This window comes from Oncorhynchus masou, unplaced genomic scaffold, assembly GCF_036934945.1.
Source record: "Oncorhynchus masou masou isolate Uvic2021 unplaced genomic scaffold, UVic_Omas_1.1 unplaced_scaffold_2802, whole genome shotgun sequence".
Taxonomy (NCBI): domain Eukaryota; kingdom Metazoa; phylum Chordata; class Actinopteri; order Salmoniformes; family Salmonidae; genus Oncorhynchus; species Oncorhynchus masou.
Window position 1 is genome coordinate 12,501 of NW_027009229.1, and position 5,000 is coordinate 17,500.

The following is a 5,000-nucleotide window of genomic DNA, read 5'->3' on the forward strand; positions in this document are numbered from 1 at the left end:
TCCCAGTCCTCTCCTCCTGAACACACAACCCGGGTCACTCGGGTACTACACAACAAAACACAGGACTTTGAGATACTCTGAAAACAGCCGACGGACGCCGGATTACTGATAAAACATCTCTTCTTTTTTTTTTTGCACAAAGGAGTAGTTTACCTCAAGCATAAATAACCTGTCAAACAACAAGAAAACGTTGTCTCGTCTATTGAGAAGTCCAGGACACAGGCACCATGACCAGTCAGTAGAAAGGTACGTCTGTCCCGCACTGGCTACTAGAAGACACGCTCGCCGTGGGAACCGTTCTTTTATAGGTCAATGTGGAAACTGTTTCTCTCTCTTTCCGTGGCTACTTGGTTACACGAGCCAGCCCACTTCTCTGCAAAGACAACGTGTGTTGTCTGAACACGTTCTGCTGCATAGCTTTTAACCGTAACTCCTCCAGAGTGTTATAATTCAGAGTACACGTTCCTCCGCTGTCTGCATGCCTGTCTGTCTGTCAGTCCTCTGCTGTATCAGGGATCTGTTGTGGTCCGGTACTATTCATGGATATGAGGCTATTGCTGCAGTGGTAAAGGAACGACCTAGGCCCTGATCATGACCTATAAGGTCCATTACACTAAGAATCATTAGACGAATGCGTCTTCTTCAAGGGGAAGTTTTGTCCACATCTCCCACCTCCTCGGTCTGACCATTAACATGCATGTCTTGCGGTACTGTTTTGGAAGCATATCAGCGAAAAAATAATTTACATGAACAAAAACTACAATAATAATGTATTTAACAAAGGGTTATTAAATTGATACACACATTGATACGTTTAGGGTTAGTGTTTCCACACTGCCATGTATCCATGTTACAGCGCTTGTTTATGGAAAACAGATAGGAGACGAGGCGATCGATCACCTGTGTTAATTAGCTATCGAGCACCAAACACCTGTGTGTGTAATCATAACTGTGTAACTCAGGAATGTAGTGGAAGTGTAGTTTAGTAGGATGGAGGCTGTAAGGGTCTGTAACTGATACAGTGTAGTTTAGTAGGATGGAGGCTGTATGGGTCTGTAACTGATACAGTGTAGTTTAGTAGGATGGAGGCTGTAAGGGTCTGTAACTGATACAGTGTAGTTTAGTAGGATGGAGGCTGTACGGGTCTGTAACTGATACAGTGTAGTTTAGTAGGATGGAGGCTGTATGGGTCTGTAACTGATACAGTGTAGTTTAGTAGGATGGAGGCTGTATGGGTCTGTAACTGATACAGTGTAGTTTAGTAGGATGGAGGCTGTATGGGTCTGTAACTGATACAGTGTAGTTTAGTAGGATGGAGGCTGTATGGGTCTGTAACTGATACAGTGTAGTTTAGTAGGATGGAGGCTGTATGGGTCTGTAACTGATACAGTGTAGTTTAGTAGGATGGAGGCTGTATGGGTCTAACTACTACAGTGTAGTTTAGTAGGATGGAGGCTGTATGGATCTAACTACTACAGTGTAGTTTAGTAGGATGGAGGCTGTATGGATCTAACTACTACAGTGTAGTTTAGTAGGATGGAGGCTGTATGGGTCTAACTACTACAGTGTAGTTTAGTAGGATGGAGGCTGTATGGGTCTAACTGCTACAGTGTAGTTTAGTAGGATGGAGGCTGTATGGGTCTGTAACTGCTACAGTGTAGTTTAGTAGGATGGAGGCTGTATGGGTCTAACTGCTACAGTGTAGTTTAGTAGGATGGAGGCTGTATGGGTCTGTAACTGCTACAGTGTAGTTTAGTAGGATGGAGGCTGTATGGATCTGTAACTACTACAGTGTAGTTTAGTAGGATGGAGGCTGTAGGGAGAAGGCAGAATGACTGACAACTGTAGGGAGAAGGCAGAATGGCCCGACTCGTGACCTCACAGACAGCCCTAACCAATGAAAAGTAAGGACTTACTCTGCTCCTCCTCCCGCTTGGTTTTTGACCTCTCTCTTTGTGTTTACAACCAGGCATTATTGCAGTTCTCTGTGGGGTCGGGATGTTTGCACAGTGACCAGTCGTGTCGGACGAGACTCCAGCTCCACAGTGAGAAACAAAAGACAATCGTGATTGATGCGCCATGGAGGGCGGGAACGAAGTGGATCTGTCCAACAATAACATCAGTCCGCTGTGGAAGCGGCAATCAGCCAATCACACTGGTCCCAGCAAGCTAAAGGCCCGGCCCCTCAGTTACCAGATAGACAGACTCCACATGACTGACTTCCCCGTAGAGGACAACAAGTGCAGCTTTACCCTGAGCCAGCCTGCAGAGCGACTGGTGGCCGTGCCGGGGGGAGGGGCGGTCATTCTGAAGCACGTTCTCAACCAACCCACCAGGAGGACGCGGGTAGTCAGGAGTATCAGCATTGGACATTTGGCCAAAGGACGTTTCTCTCTGTCCAAGTTCAAGTCGGAGGATAAGTTTTCGTCGTTGGACAATAAGGCGTACCACGGTGGAAGTGTTAGTCCAATCGGTAACAAGGAGAAGGTGTGGTCAGACAAGCGGCCACGCGATGCCCTGAAGCGTCTCTCCAGCCCGTTCACCCTCACCTCTCACAGAGACCCGATAGTGTTTGGAAAAAGTTCCTCACTGCTGGACCCTGCCTCCTCCAATCACCCCTCTCCCCCTGCCTCCTCCAATCACCCCTCTCCCCCTGCCTCCTTCAATCACCCCTCTCCCCCTGCCACCCCCAATAACAACCACCACCATAACCTGACTTCCCGTTCTTCCTATCACCCCTTAACCCCTCACCCTTCTCCCCCTAACCCCAGCCCTTCTCCCCCTAGTCTCCACACCCCTACCCCATCTCACAGCTCCACCTGCAGTATCTCCTCCCTCACCTCCACTTCCACCCCTTCTGACCCCCCTACACCCCGCAGCCCCTCCCCAGCTGACATGTCTGCCCCCTCCCCTCTCTCCTCCTCCCTCCATTGTCCTCAGCACCCACAGTGCAGCTGCCCTGAAGATGGGCACACAGCAGCTGATCCCCAAAGGGCTGGCGTCCCTGAGCAAGGCCTCTCCTGCTGGGGTACAGAGCCAGGGCCTGGGGGGTCTGCTGGGCCTGGATCCTACCAAGCGGGCCCTACGAGCTGTCAGCATGGTGGAGACTGGATCCTTCTTCTCCTCTGGCGGAGGGGGAGGGGGGGCAGACCAGGATGAGAGCCCTGGGAGTCTGAAGAGGGGGTTGAGGTCTACCTCGTACAGGAGAGCAGTGGTGAGTGGAGTGGAAATGGAAGTACTGTCTGTAGAGCCAAAGACCCATCTCCTGTCCCAGTCTGTAGACCCAAAGACCCATCTCCTGTCCCAGTCTGTAGACCCAAACACCCATCTCCTGTCCCAGTCTGTAGACCCAAACACCCATCTCCTGTCCCAGTCTGTAGACCCAAACACCCATCTCCTGTCCCAGTCTGTAGACCCAAACACCCATCTCCTGTCCCAGTCTGTACTCAAAGGACTACAGGAGGTCAAGGAGGCACCGACCAGCCCTGGGAAGAAGAACAAGGTAGGAACAGATGTATTAGTTTCATTATTTTCCAGGAAATTGTCATGATACCGTTCTCTCCTTGCTTTGCCCCTTGTGCCTGGATATTACTGTCTCTTACCTTACAGTCACACAGTTTACTACCACTCATCTGCCTGAGGGATTCATGTTTGATTAACTGTTCTCCTGAAGTTCACGTCAGGGACCCAAGTCCACAGCTAGCTTGAAATTGGAACATTGTCAGGAGACGCTTGTGTTGAAGTCAGGCTAATGATTGCAATACACGCTCACTCACTCTCCAACCTCACTCTCCAACCTCACTCTCCAACCTCACTCTCCAACTCACTCTCCAACTCACTCTCCAACCTCACTCTCCAACCTCACTCTCCAACCTCACTCTCCAACTCACTCTCCAACCTCACTCTCCAACCTCACTCTCCAACCTCACTCTCCAACTCACTCTCCAACCTCACTCTCCAACTCACTCTCCAACCTCACTCACTCACTCACCACTCACTCACTCACTCGCCGCTCATTCACTCTCCAACCTCACTCTCCAACCTCACTCTCCAACCTCACTCTCCAACCTCACTCTCCATCCTCACTCTCCAACCTCACTCTCCAACCTCACTCACTCACTCACTCTCCAACTTCACTCTCCAACCTCACTCTCCAACTTCACTCTCCAACCTCACTCTCCAACCTCACTCTCCAACCTCACTCTCCAACCTCACTCTCCAACCTCACTCTCCAACCTCACTCTCCAACCTCACTCTCCAACCTCACTCTCCAACTCACTCTCCAACCTCACTCTCTAACCTCACTCTCCAACCTCACTCTCCAACTCACTCTCCAACCTCACTCTCCAACCTCACTCACTCACTCTCCAACTCACTCTCCAACTCACTCTCCAACCTCACTCTCCAACCTCACTCTCCAACCTCACTCTCCAACCTCACTCTCCAACCTCACTCTCCAACCTCACTCTCCAACCTCACTCTCCAACCTCACTCTCCAACCTCACACTCACTCACTCTCCAACTTCACTCTCCAACTTCACTCTCCAACCTCACTCTCCAACCTCACTCTCCAACCTCACTCACTCACTCACTCTCCAACTAACTCTTCAGTCCACCTCTCTTTAATTAGGTGGGGTCAGGTTGACAGGTCAGTGCAGAGGTCAGGGGTCAAGCGCAGGTGACAGGTGTGGGTGGAGACGAATAGACGTGGGTTAATTCCAAGGCGTTGTTAAGGTAACCAACTTGGTACAACAACAGTCATTCATAACCAGATTTGGCTGTTAAAGCATCATTTAGGATATTGTGATGACTATGCTCATGGTAACTGATCTAGTGACCAGTCTTATTTCTGAGTTCATAATGGTAATCTAAGTCTGGCTCAGGGAGAGCTGATCCTAGGCCTGTTGTTAATAGTTGACATGTCTTCTTGTCTCTCAGAGGCCGGATAAGAAGCCAGGACTGATCACACAGAGGACTTTTGACAGGGAAGGTGAGTGTCA

The 5,000-nt window shown here is 49.9% G+C and overlaps 1 pseudogene; it reads left to right on the forward strand.

Annotated features, from left to right (window-relative positions):
* The first annotated feature begins 8 nt into the window (after positions 1–8).
* The window catches only part of LOC135533918 (rho guanine nucleotide exchange factor 26-like), a 37,476-nt pseudogene continuing 32,484 nt past the window's right edge, over positions 9–5,000 (forward strand).